At 46.9% G+C, this 20,626-nt stretch overlaps 1 protein-coding gene across 3 annotated transcripts in view; it reads right to left on the reverse strand.

Annotated features, from left to right (window-relative positions):
* Positions 1 to 20,626, reverse strand: part of WDR59 (WD repeat domain 59) — an 813,082-nt gene that overhangs the window by 402,303 nt on the left and 390,153 nt on the right. The window lies entirely within an intron of this gene.

Genomic DNA, 20,626 nt, shown 5'->3' on the forward strand with positions numbered 1-20,626 from the left:
TTCACTTCGCACACACCCGCCCAGGTCTGTGGCCAGCCAAGCGGTTCCAGTGACCAGGTTACCATTTTGGGTTCAGCTGGGCTCACAAGGGCCCGACAGCCTTTAGAGAGCCACCCTGCAGGCCAGTTCTCGGGTGGGCAGGATGTCAGGGAGACATGGGGTTTCTGAGATTTCGCATGGGGTTATGCGGTGGCATAACGGACAGATTGCAAAGGATGGCAGGCGAGGCTCAGAGCATTATCAAAGTGTATCCGCCATCTTGGTCACTCCTAGACCTATTTAATGCTGTAGGCAGCTCTGGGTCTCTCCTGGATGATGTGTGTTGTATATTAATCCCTATTATTCTAAAACAGAATAAATCTCTGGAGAAACTCTCTTCCTATCGACCTATTTCTCTTCACAATGATTAAAATATTAGCCAAACTACTAGTCACTAGGTTGGCAGCAGTAATCAGGTTGCTGGTTCACATGGACCAAAAGACTTTATGCCGCATAGAGGAACAAGACATTGCAACCTCAAGCCAAAGGTGTGCATGCTGGCCCATGTCGAAGACCAGCAGGGGCGTTCAGTGTTATTCCTGTTGGACTATGAAAAAGCATTCAATACTATAAACTGGCCATTCTTATCTCAGGTCCTACAAAAAATTAACTATGGCCCCTGATTCGTAATGCTGGTGACAGCCCTCTACAATGTTCCCAAGACTGGAGTAAGGGTTAATAAGGTATTCTCCTCCCAGTCTCCTATCCAATGGGGTACGTGCCAGGGGTGACTCCTGCATCCAGTTCTCTTTCTCTAGTAGTGAAGTCCATGGTGAGGTAGCTTTAGAGGGATGCACAGATTCACATCTTCTTCTGGCCTGATGAGACGGAGGACATGTTGTTTAATCCATCAATTCTTCAAATCTTTTGCTCACCATGTCACCCCAGTTTGTATCCAAGCATATGCAAATCAGTCTGGACCCTGTTCCCCATGGGAACAGTCCAGCCCGACCTGCCAGGCCAGGTCCTCCATGGACTTGTTTCCAGTCCAGGGATGACCTGGCCTGGCAGTTCGGGCTGGACTGTTCCCATTAGGTACAGGGTTAGGACTGATCTGCATATGGCTGGGTACAAACTGGAATGGCGTGGGTAGCAAAAAAAAATTGTCTTTAGGCCCAGATCTCTGTACTGGGGGTGAACATTGACATTGTTCAGCATTCCGTCCATCACTTTTTGCAAATGCTCTTTACTTGCAGCATCCTCAGAGTACACTGGTCCGTCCATCACTTATTTTACGTGGATATGGTGAGGCCTCTGTGTTGGTGATTATTTGGGTATATGTCCATCTCACTCGTACATACCCCCCAGCACCCACTAGATGCTAAATACCATTGAGTTGCAGATGAATTTCTATACATGGTAATACATATCTCACAAGACCCATGTGTGGCCTGAGATTTAATCATGTCCCCCACCAAGGGCAGTACATGGAAGGATTCAGAACATTGGACTACATTGCCACTGAACCTAATGAGCAGGGTGGTGCTTTATTAAATGACAGTACTGCCCAGTTTTCTATATGTACTTCATATAGGAAATAGAAGCAGTAAAAAACGGTTCCCATTTCTGAAGCTGGCACTCTCTTGAAGGCCTCTTTAGGCAGCAAGGCTCACATCTTTTGCAGTAAGATGGATGGATGCTCCTCTCCTCTGAGAGCTGCTCTGATGTGGGAGGAAGCTGTGGAGGGTCAGAGAAGGAGCATAACTCTATTGGAGATCTGGAAGGTCCCTCTGTCAGATGTGATGGACTGCCACACTGAGAAAACGTTGGTTTCTCCCTCCCACAGGGTGGTTGTATGGTGCTAATGGCAAACTAAAGAGGCTTCAAAGTTGATGACGCAGGGGAGGGGCTGAGAAGATCTGTGTACCTGGTAACCTGCATGTTGTCTGCCTGATCCTTTGCTACGAAAGGGCTGAGGTGACTGGTGCTGTGCTGAGGTGGCCTAGCACTGTCTATATGCCAACCCTCCAGAGTATCCCCTGAAGGACCAGAACTGATGAGGAAACACTCTGGCTGGGGTCAAAAGTCCTAAGAGTTCCGTGCCCTAGCTTTCCTTGAAGTGTGCAAAGGCGGAATCGGCTTCTTCATAAAAAATGCAGGATCCATCAAAAGACAGGTACACGCAGAATGCCTGCATATTTCCCAAAAAGCCTGTGGATCTCATCTATGCATTGGGACAAAGCAAAACACTAATGCCGACTGCTCATCCCAAACAGTTGGATGTGTCTATGCCAGCCAACATTACAGGGAGTGCAGAATTATTAGGCAAGTTGTATTTTTGAGGATTAATTTTATTATTGAACAACAACCATGTTCTCAATGAACCCAAAAAACTCATTAATATCAAAGCTGAATATTTTTGGAAGTAGTTTTTAGTTTGTTTTTAGTTTTAGCTATGTTAGGGGGATATCTGTGTGTGCAGGTGACTATTACTGTGCATAATTATTAGGCAACTTAACAAAAAAAAAATATATATACCCATTTCAATTATTTATTATTACCAGTGAAACCAATATAACATCTCAACATTCACAAATATACATTTCTGACATTCAAAAACAAAACAAAAACAAATCAGTGACCAATATAGCCACCTTTCTTTGCAAGGACACTCAAAAGCCTGCCATCCATGGATTCTGTCAGTGTTTTGATCTGTTCACCATCAACATTGCGTGCAGCAGCAACCACAGCCTCCCAGACACTGTTCAGAGAGGTGTACTGTTTTCCCTCCTTGTAAATCTCACATTTGATGATGGACCACAGGGTCTCAATGGGGTTCAGATCAGGTGAACAAGGAGGCCATGTCATTAGATTTCCTTCTTTTATACCCTTTCTTGCCAGCCACGCTGTGGAGTACTTGGACGCGTGTGATGGAGCATTGTCCTGCATGATAATCATGTTTTTCTTGAAGGATGCAGACTTCTTCCTGTACCACTGCTTGAAGAAGGTGTCTTCCAGGAACTGGCAGTAGGACTGGGAGTTGAGCTTGACTCCATCCTCAACCCGAAAAGGCCCCACAAGCTCATCTTTGATGATACCAGCCCAAACCAGTACTCCACCTCCACCTTGCTGGCGTCTGAGTCGGACTGGAGCTCTCTGCCCTTTACCAATCCAGCCACGGGCCCATCCATCTGGCCCATCAAGACTCACTCTCATTTCATCAGTCCATAAAACCTTAGAAAAATCAGTCTTGAGATATTTCTAGGCCCAGTCTTGACGTTTCAGCTTGTGTGTCTTGTTCAGTGGTGGTCGTCTTTCAGCCTTTCTTACCTTGGCCATGTCTCTGAGTATTGCACACCTTGTGCTTTTGGGCACTCCAGTGATGTTGCAGCTCTGAAATATGGCCAAACTGGTGGCAAGTGGCATCGTGGCAGCTGCACGCTTGACTTTTCTCAGTTCATGGGCAGTTATTTTGCGCCTTGGTTTTTCCACACGCTTCTTGCGACCCTGTTGACTATTTTGAATGAAACGCTTGATTGTTCGATGATCACGCTTCAGAAGCTTTGCAATTTTAAGAGTGCTGCATCCCTCTGCAAGATATCTCACTATTTTTGATTTTTCTGAGCCTGTCAAGTCCTTCTTTTGACCCATTTTGCCAAAGGAAAGGAAGTTGCCTAATAATTATGCACACCTGATATAGGGTGTTGATGTCATTAGACCACACCCCTTCTCATTACAGAGATGCACATCACCTAATATGCTTAATTGGTAGTAGGCTTTCGAGCCGATACAGCTTGGAGTAAGACAACATGCATAAAGAGGATGATGTGGTCAAAATACTCATTTGCCTAATAATTCTGCACTCCCTGTATATATATTGCAGCATCCTGAATAGTTTGAGCCAAAGAGGCTCTAAACTCTTTCAGGACCTCCAGTAAGATCTCACTGGACATGTGTCAGAGGCAATGCGTATAATGGCCAAGCAGAAAGCTGGCATTGATTGACCTCTAGGCCAGACCGGCAGAGGAGAACATTTGTTCCCCAAGTGCCTCAATTAGTTTTAACTCCCTGTCTTGGGAAGTGGGGCAGAGGGTTTGGGAGGTGTAGGAAAGTACCCTCTTTTGCCATGGTTACCCCTATTTTCTGCCTGATGTCACTGTGCTTGACTGTGTTCACTGGGATCCTGCTAACCAGGACCCCAGTGATTATGCTCTTTCTACTCTAAATGTTGTCACTGCATACTGGTAACCCAATATTTCAACCGAAATTGATTGGCATACCGGTGCCCCCTTATAAGTCCCTAGTATATGGTACCTAGGTACCCAGGGCATTGGGGTTCCAGGGGATCCCTATGGGTGGCAGCATTTCTTTTGCCACCCATAGGGAGCCATGCAAAGGCTTCTGCAGGACTGCCATTGCAGCCTGTTTGAAAAGGTGCATGCACCCCTTCACTGCCATTCACACTGCGCTAGGTCACTTATAAGTCACCCCTATAGCAGGCCCTTCAGCCTTGAGGGCAGGGTGCAGAGCACCTGTGTGTGAGAGCATCCCTGCATTAGCAGACTTGCCCCCATGACCTCTAGGGCCATTTTTTCCAAACTTTGTGAGTGCTGGTATGCCATATCACACAAATACTGGACATAGGTCACTACCTATGTCCAGCTACATAATGGTAACTCCGAACATAGCCATGTTTGGTATAAAACATGTTGGAATCATACCCCAATGCTTTAGTGAGCATTGGTTGTATGATTCCATGCACTCTGGGGGCTCCTTAGAGGGCCCCTAGTATTGCCATTTCAGCCTTCTGAGGTTTTCCAGGCAGCCCTAGCTGCTGCCACCTCACAGACAGGTTTCTGTCCTCCTGTTGCTTGAGCATCTCAAGCCAAGGAAAGCAGAATAAAGGGTTTCCTTTGGGAGAGGGCTGTTACACCGTCTCCCTTTGGAAATAGGTGTTACAGGCTTGGGAGGGTTAGCCTCCCCAAGCCACTGGCAATGCTTTGATGGGCCCATTTGGTGCCCCCTTGCATAATCCAGCGTACACCGGTTCAGGGAACCCTAGTCCCTGCTCTGGTGTGAACTGGACAAAGGAAAGAGGAGTGACCACTCCCCTGTCCATCCCCACCCCGGGGGTGGTGCTCAGAGCTCCTCCAGAGGGTCCCTGGTTTTTGCCACCTTGGATTCCAAATTAGCAGGGAGGGAACTCTGGGAGTACCCGAGTGGCCAGTGCTAGCAGGTGATGTCAGAGCCCTGCCCGATAGGTGCTTACCTGTTTAGCTGACCAATCCCCCTTTCAGGGCTATTTAGGGTCTCTCTTTTGGGTGGTTCTTCAGATTCGGATTGCAAGACACCAGCAGGAATCCTTTGCATTCTTTACTTCACCTTCTTACAGAAGAAACTGCATCTGGACCCCACAGGAACTCTACAACCTCAACAAAGAAGCAAAGACAACTTCTGCAACATTGTATCTTCAGCTTCTGCCTGCAACTGTTTCCTGGTTGTGCATCCTCAGAGGACAGCTTGTCTTCAGCTTGCACCAGAAGAACGAAGGAATCTCCCTTGGAGTGAAGGAGTCACTCCCCTGCTTCAGCAGGCACCTCTCTGCAATGACGGCCGGCTGTGTGAGTCCCCTCTCCTGATGAGCTGCGGGGATTCTGTATCACAGGTGGTGGAGTGAAGTGGTCCCGACAGTCCTGACTTACAACTGTCCAACTTTGGTGAAGGTAAGAGCTTGTCTCCCTACGCAAGACAGTACCCCCGTGCACCGCGTGTTTTGCAGTTGCCAAGGCTTGCTGGCACCCTTCCCCAAAGTTCTTTGTGCACTGTGCAGCTCCCGCCCCCAGCACTCCTTCTGCAATGCACAGCTTCCTGTGTGATTCTATGGCGGCGTGGGACCCTTTGTTGTAGTGCTGCGTGGGCCTCCTTTTGCACCTTCTTTGTCTCCGTGCTGTGGGACTCCTGTGCGCAGTGCCTCGTCTTCTGAGGGTTCTCCGAGTTGCTGAGAGGCCCCTCTGACTCCCCCTCCCGTGTAGAGTCCACCAGGTCCCTCCTGATCCTGGGCAGCACCCTTTTTTACTAACAGTGAGCTTTGCTTGTGCCAAGGCTTGTTGGTGGAACCAGCGATGCAAACCAGACTGCAATCATCCATCCGGCATGGGACATCTCCACCAACCAAGAACCCACATCCGTCTTCTTGGGTACAGTACTGACTGTTGTTCTTCACCAGTGGTTCTTCTTTTGCAGTTTCACCCGGGTTAGCAGGGGCTCCTGTTCTCCCTGGACTCTTCAGTGCTTTATGGACAAGGTCTCCTTCTTCCACAGGTACAGGATTGCATTGTTGGTGTCTTGCAGTCTTTTCTGTTTCTTGCATAATCTTTCTCGTGTTCTTGTGTATTCTAGGAGAGTTACTGTGATTTACTCCTGCTTTCCTAGGCTCTAGGGTGGGTTCTATTACTTACGTTAGATGTTTTCTAATACTCCCAGGGCCCCTCTACACACTACACTTGCCTAGGTGGGAAACCAACATTCGCATTCCACTTCTTCGAATATGGTTTGTGTTCCCCCTAGGCCCATTTCTAACAATTATGATTTTCACTAATTGCACTTTTTTCTAACTGTTGTATGCCTATTTCTGCATACTAGTGTATACAATTTGTGTATTACTTACCTCCTAAGAGAGTAAAGTCTCTATGGTATTTTTGGCATTTGTGTCACCAAAATAAAGTACCTTTATTTTTGTAACACTGAGTATTTTCTTTCATATGTGTGAGTACTGTGTGACTACAGTGGTATTGCATGAGCTTTGTATGTCTCCTAGATAAGACTTGGCTGCTCAGCTACGGCTACCCCTAGAGAGACTGGCTTCTACACACTGCCTACATTTCACTAATAAGGGATAACTGGACTTGGTATAAGGTGTAAGTACTTTAGGTACCCACTACAAACCAGGCCAGCCTCCTACAGGGGAGTCGTCATGCGAGGGAATTAATTAGGATTCAGCTTCTGGTGGAATTATGGACCACCAAACTCTCCTCTCAGGCATAGGATGCTGTGTAAAAAAAACAGTTTTGCCATGGGCTGGTCTATGGCATCGGATGCTAGGATACGTGTTGATGAAGAAGGTTCAGGCTCAGATCTTAGAGTCAGAATGGAATTTGACACTGGAGCTGGTGCAGAACCTGATAAGGGTTCCTTGGACATAAAGGCATGCCAGAGGGAGCTGGTAGAGTGCTGAAATACACAGAATGGCCTCCCATGCAGCTTTTTCAATGGCTCAGGATTTTGGGGGCGCAACCGGATCAACTGTGGAATTAGCTCCTCAATCGGGGATTGGAAGCTAGATAAGTGTCACTCTGACACCCTTGTGTCTCTTTAAATACAGAATGGAAGGATGGGGTAGAGTGCTGCTTCACCTTCTTATGTTTCTGCTTCAACTTGGGACTTCAACTTACCAGTAGACCCCGACTGTGAAGAGAACCTATCAATGGATTGTCCTAGAGAGCGGGAACGGGTTGCAACCTCCACTCAGAGTCGGAACGGGTAATAGGAGGCTTCTATTGGCGTTTCTTGAAGTACAAAGCTTTGCTTCACAGCCTCTGATTGTTTTTAGGTGCATGAAGGCTTATTCCCTGCATGAAAGCCCCGAGCCAAAAACACCAGAGGTACGCCTTATGTGGGCCCGTCACCGATATCTGTTTTAGGTGGCGACATCCCTGCCTTGCAGACTGGAATTGAATTAGAAAAACTGAGCAAACTGAAAGAAAGAAACTGATGTCCGTGTGTGGTGGTGGCACTTATTTGAGGCTCTGCTCACTATTTCTGAAGCCACACAGCACCACTTAGTGGTGCGCAAAACCAATGCTATCAAAACCTATAGATCCAATCTGGCAATTGGGGGATATTGTAAAGGTGAGGAATCTGCAGTTAGAACTATCCATCACAAAGTTTGCAACTATATGTGACTAAAATATGGTTTGTTTACATTTATACTATCTACTCATAGTTAGTAATAGCAGTATGTGGTCAAATATTAATGACGGCATGTTGGGACTCTTTAGGAGAAATTGCGAGAAGGATATGTAGAAATTACATGTGGAAAATGTGTATTTTATTAAAAGTGTGCATACGTGGGAATTAAGTTTTGGCACCATGACCATTGACAGAAATTAGTCAGCCTTAGTTGACTTTTAATGTTAGTTTTGTCAGGGAATTTAATTCTGTAGGATAAGGATATGTTAATGGTTGGTTATTCATTTGTATTTTGTTAGTGAATGTTTTTAGGATGTTAATGCTACCACCTGGGGGAACTGATGAATTCTTTAGTTGTTTGGCCAGTAAGCCCTGCTCTACGAACCCCGCCTGCAAGACACCCACTGTACGGCCCTGTTGGGACTGATCTCCAGTGCCTGAATTCAGACTTTGCATACATGACTTGCTGCCAGGTGCCTCTTGCTGTGATGTTCTATCCTCCAGTACCTGTATCTCATCTTAAAATCCCCTGCTCTGCTTCCCGAAGAATTGTGCTGCTGTTTTTCTGTACAGTCCTGCATGTAATGGTAATGGTACCTCACAAACAGTGTCTGAAGCCATCCGCATAGATTCCAGGAAGCAAGGCAGATGTGTGGCTATATGACTGCAGTTTCTGGGCATGTCACAGTGGCTTTGTGAAAATTTGATGGAAGGTGGTTATTGGCATCTGATGGTGGGTTTGTGTGCATGTGTGAAAGTGTTTGATGGATTGAGTTTGTAGGGACAGGGGTCTAAACCCTAGGAGGTACATGTTTGACAGACCCTGCCCAAACAGCAGCATTGGAGTGTGACCCTCCTACCACCCTGAGCGAGGGGGATAGGTGGATATTTTACCCTTCATCTTAACAAACAGCACAATGGTGCTATGCCACCGCAGGCTGGATAAATAATCCCATCTTTCCTGTTCCAGTAACTTCCTGCCTCGCTCAGGGACTTCAAGTCTGATCAAGTAATATCCCCCATTCCCAGTCCAGCATAAAGACCCGCAGTACAAACAAGTTAATTCTTGTTCATCTCAGAGATTCCTGATTCCAGCCCACAGACTAAAAGGTCCAACACAAGGACTTTCAGTTTACTATAGTGACATCCGCTTGGCCAGCTTAGGTTTCAGATTTATGAGATGCTGATGTAAACCTCGACGGTTGAAGTATACCAGTCAATTTTCTTTTTTTTTTTTTCCAAACATGAACATTTGGCTGGTTTCACTTCTTCACAGATATAATCATTTAAAACTGTGTGATTTTAGTATTTCAAATGTCTATTGCATAGACAATGCACCTTAGAATAGGATGGTGTTTAGTAGCCGCTGTGAATGGTTAAGAGACTCCATAAGAGTCTAACAGAGGCGGTGTCATGATTACTGCCAGGATTATAAACAAGTGGATTGTACCCAAAAAACAAATATCGAACATAGGGGATTGAATGCTCTTCAGTAACAAAGATTATGAGGGAGCTGTTGTTTTGAAAACATGAATCAGCGATATTACTCTACAAGGAATCCAGGGCAAAAGTCGGGGAGACAGAGATTGTATGAAGTCCCCCTCCCTCCACTTTTTTGTTTTAGAGAGTGGACTCCCTTCCCCTTACTAAAGGCTGGGAGGTATCACTTTGTGTCCCAGCACCCCAGCTGCTTGCATTTACACTGTGTGTGTGTAACCTCGCATTAGGGTGTTTTTAAACCCCCCGTCACTCAGGCATCAACCTCTATCTTTGTCAAAGACGACAGTAGGTGGTTATCTTTGATGACCACCAACTGTCATCTTCGAATTGCTTTTCTGAGAAGTTACAGAGAACTTCACATCATTAATCTTTACATCACCTTGTTGGGGCAAGGAGAGAAGAATAATAAAGAGTACACACCTGTCTGGCATTATTATTTTTATGCTGTTTACCAACTGCAGAATAGGAATTTCTGGCTTCTAAGGAGTAGTCTTGCCTCACGTTCCAGTGCTTTCCAGACAACTTTGGACTTTTCCAAAAAGTCACTATAATACAAAGTCAGTGGTCAAGTTACTTTCATTCGGTAAGCATCTTTCTGGCAGAGACCCTAGCTAACTGCAGATTCCTCACCTTACGAATATTTTGCAGGTGTCAAACTGGATCCGGAAGCTTCTTATACAGTCTGCTCCTCGGCAAGAAGCTCTGTGTGACTCCCAACTGGTGCCCTTTCGACCTGGAACTGATGGGTGAAGCCTGTATTGGGGCCACTCCTGAAGGCTGACTCCACTTGCTTTTGAGACTGTCTACACACCCAAACACAGAGCCTCAACACCTAACTGACTTTGGACATTGTGCAAAGTCCAATCCAGAGAACGGGGAGGATGGGGAGAACGGGGAGGATGAGAGGAACAGTGAGGAATCTGAAATTAGAGGCTCAACCAGAAAGAAGAGCATTACAGATGGTAAGTAACTTGTTCTTGTAATAGAGACTTCAAATGACAGGTTCCTCACCTTTTGAATAGAAACCAAAGCAGTACCTATTTGGCAGTGGGACTGTGAATGTACTCAAACTTAAAAGCCCTGTAGTACCAAGTGATCAAAATGTCCCTCTCGGTGGACCTGGCTCTACGGACAGTAGTGCTTCATGAACATATGAAGTGATACCCACATAGCCACCTGTTAGATGTCCAGGACAGGATTTGTAAGTGTCAACACACCAGTAGCAGTTTTGGGAATGAGCTTGCAGTTCTTCTGGAGGCTGCTTTTGGCCACTGCACACCAGATCTTAATGCAGAGCATGATCCAGCAGGAGATAGTCCTTTTCTGGATGGCCTTGCCTTTTCAATTCCAGCAGACCCCAAAAAGGGCTGATCGCCCCCTTTTGCCCTCTGGTAAGATCAAAATAAAAGCTCAGTGACAATTTGGGGACCAAGCGTTGGAGTCTCTCCTCCTCAGAGGGATGAGGCAGCGCAAAGAACACCAGTAAAGTGATATTTTGCCTAATACGGAAGAGAATATGAACTTACAGCAAGAAGGATGTTCGCATCTGCAGAACCAGTTTGCCTGGAAAGAACGTGGTGTAAGGCAGATTGACACACAGAGTTTGAAGCTCGCTTATTTGCCACACTGATGTTATGTCAACAAGGAACACTGTCTTGAGGATGAGAAGCTGCAAGTGACAGCAATGCAGTGGCTCAATTGGAGTGCACATCAAATCTGTGAGGATCAAGTTAAGGTCCCACTTTGGCATTAGAAAAGGATAAGGAGGAAATAGATGTTGCGAGTCTATTAAAAAAACTCATCTTAACAGGTGACTTAAATGATATGGGGTAGTAGGGCAACTGTTAAAAATGCAACAAGGTACCCATTAAGTGTGTCCAGAACACAGCCGTGCAAGATGAGGGACAAAACAAACAACAAAACGTCAGATACCTAGTCAGGAAGGAGTCAATCTAGTATGTGTCGCACCAAGCCAGAAATCGGACAAAACAAACAACAAAACGTCAGATACCTAGTCAGGAAGGAGTCAATCTAGTATGTGTCGCACCAAGCCAGAAATCTGTCTCAGCGATAGACCAATACAGTCTCCATTGAGGGACACCTGGCTGCCAAGAAGATATTAACCAACCCCAGAGGAAGATTGAATGTGTGATGTTGACACTGCTCAACTGCTAAGCATGTAGGTGGAGATTTCAATGGCCTGGGTTCAGAACCTTGCCTCACTGCTCCAGATCTGCCAGAAGGACAGATGCTCATACCCACGAACTCTGGATACCATAAACTCCATACCCAATCTGGTGCCACTAGGATGACTTGGGCTCAGTCGTTCCCGATCTTCTGCAGTACTCAGGGTAGAAGAGGTATCAGCGGGAAGGCATCCAGGAGTCCTGAGTCCCACCATAGGCAGATACTGCCAAGTAGTTCACCACCAGGAAAATTCCTTGACGGTCCATTTCCAGAAGTAGAGCACTCCCTGGCACAGGGTCAATTATCCCACCCACCCTGTTTGTTGCAATATCACTTGGCAATGGTCAATGAGCACCTGCACCAGCCTCCCTTTGATGAACAGAAGGAAGGCTTTCAACGCTATGGGGATGGCCTTAACTCCAGGAGGCTGATATAGAGGAGGGACTCTGCGAGAAACCAGAAGCCTGGTGAGGTTGGGCAGATACGCCAAGGGTGCGCACTGTGGCTCTGATCTCTTTAAAGCCCTCCAGAGCAGTGTCTGCCTTGTCCACAAAAAGATGCGTCCTGCCAGCAGGAATGTCCATAACAGATTACTGGACATCGCTTGAAAAGCTGGTTGACTGAAACCAGGAATGACAACTGATGGTGCCACGAGTGCCAAATGCTCACGCAATAGAGTCTGTGGTATCCAGCCTACAGTGAATCATAAACTTGGCATCGTCGTGGCCATCTCAAATTGTCCGGGTTAATATGGGGTGAAGGTCTTCTGGTATATCTGGGTGAACTTGAGCAACTGAATCCCAGAGGGTGTGGGAGTATTGGTCCAGCAGGAAACTGTAATTAAAAGTCCTTAAGGTCAAACTTGCAAAGAAAAATACTCTCTTCCCAAAGATCTCTGCAGTCTTGGGCTCTCTATTCGAGAGACGAATCAGAAAAGTGTTAGGGTTCGTAAGACTAGTAGAAGCTTGCACCATTAGACTTTTAGGCGAGGGGTGCTGAGACAGTATGTGGTCATTTGGAGCTGGCAGTGGGGGGACAGAATTTGGGGATTTAATTGGGGGGGGGAGCAAAACAAGGTTTGGTCAGGCTCCCAAGAGGGTGTGGGTCAAAGACTCACTGAAAGGAAGCAGGGGTTCCCTATTGGTCTGCCATGGCTGAAGAACTTCCCTTAAGACATCAGATTTGACCTCTAAAGCAGCGAGTTGCAGTTCAAAAACTTTGGCTGCAGAGTCAGGAGAATTGGCAAGGCCACTGGCATCCTGAAAGACATCATACCAGTTCTACTCATGGTAAGGTTGGCTATTTCATCACCTGCATTGTATCAGTCATTAACAGAATCTGTTTGAAACAACGAATGTAGCATGTGGGTCCTGCCTTGTGGTGGGGCAGGGAGGTACACCACTATTTGGGCTACTAGGGTGACCTCCTACACAGATATAAGGAGGTGGGGAACCGTTTCAGAGAGTTTAATAGTGACCAAAGCTACCAAAAGCTCCCTAAGTGGCTCCAGAGGGATCCAGTAATCAGTTACACAGACACACTGCTTTCAAGACAGCAACATTTTATTTTGGCTACAAGTATCAACAATGATCCTAGAATTGCACTGTGAAGTGAACACATTTAGACAACACTGTTCTTTTGAAATAATTCATAACACTCAGCTGCACTTGCATCTGAAATCAAATCATTACTCTTCAGAAAAGAACCACCACAGTAACCTTCCTCTATGTAGTGCCACTTTGACAACTAGACCTATTTACATCTAGTCTAAATCCTTCCTATGCCTTCTTACAACTACTTACAGCGACTCGTCTGCTACATCTGCTTTTATTTATACATGTGCCAACTTGTTTCTACCTTCTCCTACTTATTCCCATTTACTCCCGCTTATCTCTTAGCTTTCTCCTAATTACTTCTAGTGATACTTCTGAGGTTGTTGTTACACCTATTTACAAACACAAGGAGGGGCTAGAGGGGATTATACGGTCCAGCACATGTCCCCCAATCATTATATGGCTATACAAAAATTAAATCCTAGTCTGGTGTTGCGTCAGATTACAGGCCAGTCTACAGGGGGAAGCATCCCTTTTCGGATAGACGGGCCAATACCCATCAAGGTGGCATGCTGCATCATCAGGCTATGCTCCTCGCTGGGTAGGTGCTGCAATGCCCAGCAGGCCCCAACAATGGGGCTCTTTGCCAGAGATCTTTTATTACCCTGAAGTTACCTTTTATCTGGGGTGAAAGGTGCAATAGCAAGCCTCTAGTCACAGTTTGCATAGGCCTCCATGGATGGCACAATACATGCTGCAGCTCATGGGGAACCTCTGGCGTACCAATGCTCTGGGTACCATATACAAGGGACTCACAGGGGTGCACCAGTATACAAACTGTGGGGTGTAAAAGTTACTTACCAACTAAATTTAGGGGAGAGAACACGGACACTGTGTTTCTGGTTAGCAGGATCCCAGTGTACTACAGTCTAAACATACTGACACCAGACACAAAGCAGTGGTAACTATGACAGAAAGGGGCCAATTTCCACCAATGAGCATGCAAGCTCTCGGGTGGTTGCTTCTTAGCCAGTGCATAGCACATTTTAATGCAGAGTACAACCCATCTGGAGATATTTCTCTTCTGTACTGACTGACGTTTCTTCGCACGTACGTAGCCAACAAAGAGTTAATCATCCAACCGGAATTCTTTGGTATGGTCAAGACAGAATGGCACTGCTCTTTTTGGGTCCAGGTGGTGGAGTCTCTCTCCTCTTCCTTAGAGGATGCAGGGGTGTATTAAAAGTAGGCAAGGTGATGGATTGGCCTACAAGAAAGGGTGTGATCACTTTAGGCGAGAAGGAATCTCTAGTGTGTAGCACCACTCGGTCATGATAGATGGAAAGATAGGGCGACTAAGATGACAATGCCTGCAGCTCACTTACCGTGCGGGCACATGTAATGGCCACAAGAAAGTCTGTTATCAAAGTGAGTAGTCTGAGAGGACAATTGTGGAGAGGCTCGAAAGGGGTGCACATTAGAAATGGCAAAACCAAATTTGAATCCCATTGGGGCATAAAGAATAGAGATGGAGGAAACTATGAGTAAAGACTTTAAGGAACCTATTTACAAGTGGAGACTTAAACAATTAAAGTTTATCAGGCAATCGCAAAAAGGCAGAAATGGCAGATAGATAACCTTTGAGAGTGCCTATAACAGAACCCTGCTGGGCCCGAGAAAGGATAAACAACAAGACCTCAGAAAGGGGGACAGAAAGGCTAAAAGACTTGTCTATGCACTATGCCACAAATTTCTTCCAATGACAAATGTGTACAGTTTTGGAGGAGGGACTTCTTGCTGCCAAGATAATGTTATAGACTACGGTCAGATGGTCAAAAGCTGTCAACTGCCATTGCTCAATCTCCACGCAAGAAGGCGGAGACTGAACAGGTTTGGTGGAGAACCCTTCCCTGCTGCTGCACCAGAAGATCATTCCGAAGGGGCAATCTGATCGGAGGATTGATGGTCATGCTCAATAGCTTGGGATACCAGTCTCTTCGTGTCCAGTTCGGAGCCACAAGGATTACGTGGGCCCCGTCTTTCTTGATCATCTTGACAACTCTGGGCAGAAGTGTTATGAGCAGAAAGGTGTACAGGAGGACTGAGTACCACTCAGGGACAAAAGCATTGCCAACCTAGTGCTGCTTTGGAAACTCCAACGCACAATACTGCTGACATTGCGTGTTCTCTGCGGAGTCAAACAGATCTAACCAAGGCTCTCTCTGCTGCTGAAAGATCTTGCGCCACCTCCAGATGGAGACACCATTTGTGATCGACTAAACATTGTTGGTTGAGTTTTCCGCTCTTTCGTTCGGAGAGCCCTCCAGATGTTGAACCATCAGGGAAATGCCCTGATGTTCCAGCCACATCCAGAGACACAGAGCCTCTTGACAATGGGTCCATGACCCCCCCTCCACCCTACCCTACTTCTTGTAGTACCACAAGGCAGTGGTGTTGTCTGTGAACACTTGCATTACCTTCCCTTTGAGACAGGGAAGAATTGCTTTCAATGCAAGTCTGATAGCCTGGAGCTCCAAAAGGTTGATGTGGAGTCCTGACTCCGCCGGAGACCAGAGGCCTCTGATATCTGCCTCTCCCATGTGGCTGCCCCAACCCAGGAGTGATGGATGTGTCATTACAGACAGATCTGGTTGGGGAAGGGAGTGGAATCTGCCTCTGGGCCAATCATGGTTTGTTAGCCACCACTGCAGATCTCAGCAGTTCCCTCCGAGGTCTGGACCATGCAGGAGAGATTCCCCTGATGGTGTGTTCACTGGGAACTTCGGGTCTCAGTGCATAGCCCGCATATGCCATCTGGCATGTGTTATCAACAGGATATAGGAGTCCATGAGGCCCAGTAGACTCAGTCATTCTTACCGTAATCCAGGATAGAGGCTGAAACATTGGTATCAGACCCTGAATATCCTTGACTCACCGCTCAAGAGAATAAGCCCGAAACTGCAGAGTCCAAAACAGCTACAATGGAAGGGAGCATCTGAAAGGGAGTCAGGTGTGACTTTGGCATGTTCATAGTCAACCACTGCGAATGCAGGAGGTTTGCCATAGTCTGGAGGAGGGAGACGACAGCCTGGGCCAAGTCAGCCTTCAACAGCTAGTCGTCAAGATAGGTGAAGTCTGAAACCCCTGATCTGTGAAGATGAGCTGTGATCACCACCATCACCTTGGTGAACACCTGAGGAGTGCTGGTACGGCCAAAAAAAAAAGCACAATGCACTGAAAGTGTTCTTGGCCTACAGTGGACCACAAGTAACATCTGTCGGCAGGCAACATGGAGGTATGGAAATACATGTCCTGCAAGTCCAATGCTACTATCCAGTCTCCTGGATCTAGAGCAGACAGAACCTGTGCCAGAGTGAGCATTTTCAACTTCTCCTTCTTGAGAAAGAGATTAAGGGACAAAAGGTCTAGGATACAGCAAAGGACCTTGTCCTTTTTTGGGAACCAGAAAGTAGCCGGAATAACAACCACAATCTACTTCTGGCACAGAGACCCTCTGCATGGCTCCCTTGGCCAAGAGAGCCATAACCTCCTCTCCGTGAAGTGGCAAGTGATCCTCCGTCATCTGATCGTAGGATGGTAGCTAGGATAGAGGGGTAGTCTTGAAGGGAAGGGAGTAGCCCCTTTGGGCTATCTGCAAAACCCACCTGTCTGACGTGATGGACTGCCAGCAGAACAGCGAATGGCGTACCCTGCCTCCGATTGGTCTGGAGTGGTGGGAGTTTTGGGGATTTGCCAGAATAGGAAGATTTGGAGGCAGCTGCGAGGGTGGGGGGATGCTTACTGGCCAGACAGCTGGCTCCCTTATCCACAAGGACAGTGGATCCCATGTCCAGGGCCACGCAGAGGCTGGGCAACATGTGCAGCATGGTAGCTGGAGGGGAAGGGATTTGGCAGGGCGCCCCTTCCGTAGCCACAAAAGGGGCGAAAAGCAGACTGAGGGAGACAAGGGGTTGCCAAGAGGCCCAAGGACCTGGCCGTAGCACAAGAATCTTGAAGCGCTCAAGCTCCAAGTCTACATCCTCTCCGTAGAGACAGGTGTCATCAAAAGGCATGTCTATAAGGGACCTGTGGTAGCACTTGCACAACCATATCCCACAGTTTGTGGGAATAATAGCACAAAAGGCATGCAGTGTTCAAAGACCGTAATGCCAGGCTGGCGGAAGAAAACAACTTCTTACCAAGTATGTCCAGCCTCTTGGATTCCCTATCCAGGGATGCGGAAGGGAACGCACCCTGCGACGTGTAGGCTTGGATAATCAAGCTCAAAGGGGTGGGGTGCTGCATAAAGAAACCTAGAGGTCACCCGGTGCAGGGCGATGGCAGCGGGCAATAGCCCTCTTCACAGGAGCCCCTGAGCTGGGTTTGAACCAAGTACCCGGAAGGACATCCGAAAAGGCTGCATTTAAGAGGAGAAGGGGTCCTAGGATGAAGCCGCAGGCGGAAACATGTCTGTCAGGAGGTTAGTCCTGACTGCCACAGAAGGCAGCTCAAAGTCCAGGACCTGGGCTTATCTTTGCGCCATATTAAGTATGAAGCCACCTCCTCCTTAGACACAGAAGGGGGGGGGGGAGAATACCATTATCTGGGGAAATATCCAGCCACTGGCTTCACCCAGGTCCGTATTCCAGTACATGGGGTCTTGAAGCTGGTATTCTAAAGGGCCCAGCGACCCCTCCCCTTCCTCACGGTAACCAAGCTCATAGTTATAAGGCTCTGGATCTGACAAAGTGCAGCAACGCCCCATCCGGCTCTGTGTAAGAGTCAGCAATGAGGATGGGGGTGGCGTCGGGAGCGTCTACGTCGGAACCAGTGGCAGGGAAGGTCGATGTGGTACGACTAGCATCAATTCAGATCCATGAATGGATCCCTGGGTGCCCCTCGGTGCTGAGGTCGAAGCCTTTGGTGCGGAACCCGAAGGGGCCCTTTCCGACTCCGTGAGGCCCAAAAGCAAGCCAGCAGATTCGGACTGCTTAAAAATGAGGTGCATGGCCTCCTAAAACTCTTCAAGCTGGGCAGGTCGCTCCAGCTCCCAGAAACTCAGGGAAGCGCTGAGTCAGCCAAGACACAGGCTCTGTAGATGGAGGCCTCGATCGGCGACGCTCCCCCTACCTCGTCTCGTCGGCCAAGGTGAAGTCGAGGAATGTTCAACTTCCAATGCTTGCCCAAACATTCTGAGGGCTTGTTGTTGGATGAAGAAGAAGATGGGCGGCTCCATGACTGATCCCAAGAACTTCCCCTCAACAGAGATCAGGACTTACGTGGAGCTGAGTGCCTGGCTGCCATCAGCTTTAGGGACCGCTCTCTCAAAGCCTTTGGATTCATGGCCCGGTACTCAGAGCACAACTTCGGGTTGTGGTCACACTTCAGAGACCAGAAGTACACGAGGTGCGGATTTGTCACGGACATCACCTGGTGGCAGTATCTGCAGGGCTTGAACCTGGTCTTATGCGAAGACATCCCTCCACGCACCAGGAGTAGAAATACTCCACAAAACATTGACAAAAGTAAACAAATAAGACAAGTCAAAAAGTGACTGAAGGGTAGTTCTTCCTTCATATCAGAGGTAGCTGGCACATAAAAGAAAACAACTGATGTCAGCGTGCCAGGGTGGCGCTTATCCACATATCCACAAACGTCAATGACAACCACAGGGCCAATCGATGCCACCTAACGGTGCGCAAGAGTACTGATAGCAAAAAATCTCCGGATCCAGACTATGTGGGGGAAATTCTAAGGTAAGGATTCTGCAACTAGATGTCTCTATCAGATATCTGTGATACAGACATGAAACAAAATAGATCACTTTCTTCTCATCCCTGTATAGTCCAATCCATGGTAATCTGGCCTGAAATCAGTGTTTGCCCATAATGCATTCAAGACATGGCAACAGGGTGGCAGCTTTATGAATGGGGATAGATGAAATCACCTGAATCGTGCTAGGCTGATTTCTCACTTTACAATGGGGAAAGCTGTAACTATACATAACTGAAGCACTTGGCATTACAGGCGGAAGTGAGGACAATGGCCACATGGGATCGCATTCCCTTTGAAATGTTTACTGCAACTGCTGCAGGTTTGAAAGACAACACATCTAACTTTTAAGACACTCTAGGTATGACTGGTCCCATACCACCCAAGGCATACAAGGGCCACTGGACACGAATGTTGTTGAGGGAGGTCACTGAGGAGTCATTGGGTCTCATTCAGCAAGAATTAGTCTAGAATAACACTAGCAGCCAACAAAGAGAAACACACTATACTGTCTTTTTCAGCTGGGACATGCACCCAGCCAAACTTCACCAACTTTATGCTGCAAGTGACCAGTTATGCTGTGAAATGATATGTGATTTCTGCCACATCTGGTAGGACTGCCCCTACTGAGTGTAGATCTTGACAGCTATGAAGAGCATTCTTGGTTACTCACTGCCAAATGGCATGCGCTTTATTATACATGCGCCTTATTATAAATGTTCTATGCACCCCAATCCTTCAGTGACAGACTGAATCAGTGACAATTGGGTGAAAGTGCTTAGGAGTTGCAGAGTTAGCACTTGCCTTTAAAAGGAAGTGCAAAGACCCAGCATCTCTAATTCATTGGCACCAAAGGCTGTGGAATATTCTGTTCACCAAGAGGCTTACTTGGGCACTCGAGGAATCAAATACCGATTCTGAGTCAACACTATTGTGCTAGCTATCATTTGGTCTTCCAGCAGCACAATGGCTCCCAGTTTTAAGGCGCTCAACCTATTCTATTACTAAGGGTCAGGGGAGTTATGAAGAGAATGGGAGGGGGGTGTCATACTATGCAATGAAAGTGTCTGTCCTTGCTCTATACAAAGGTATGCAGAACTACCGAGAGAGACAATCTGTTAGCTGAGGTGTTGAGGGAGGTAGGCTTGAGGCATTCTTTGGTCTTGATTCTAATAATTAGGAGGTAAAAATGGTACGATTATGATGTTACTTCGATAATACCGAACAGTGGTATATATGTCACTTGTCAGGAATTCCCTTAAAACCTCAATAAATACAATATATTATGAAAAGGAGGTGGGGTAGCTTAAAGCTGGTGTGCAAATGTGTAGGGAAAAGGAAATTACACTAACAATGAAGTCCATGACTATGCGCATTACCAGCAATAGGATGAGTCAAAGTACTTTGTAACTTAAAAGACTTCTTCGAAGCGAAACCACTTGCACACATCCGGGCCCAAAACTAGATAGCAGGAGTAGGCACAGCATGTGTATCTACAGCTACACCCGCTTTGAACATAATACTTCTCTGTACCCATCACATATGTAAACTTCAGGTCTGTAGCACTTTTCCCAGGATTTCCAAATGTACACAAAATTCAAAGCACAGGCACAAGTTGTGTTTCTCATTATTTGCGGATGATTATATATTACTTTTGCCAACCAATG

This window comes from Pleurodeles waltl, chromosome 12 (assembly GCF_031143425.1).
Source record: "Pleurodeles waltl isolate 20211129_DDA chromosome 12, aPleWal1.hap1.20221129, whole genome shotgun sequence".
In the NCBI taxonomy this organism is placed as follows: Eukaryota; Metazoa; Chordata; class Amphibia; order Caudata; family Salamandridae; genus Pleurodeles; species Pleurodeles waltl.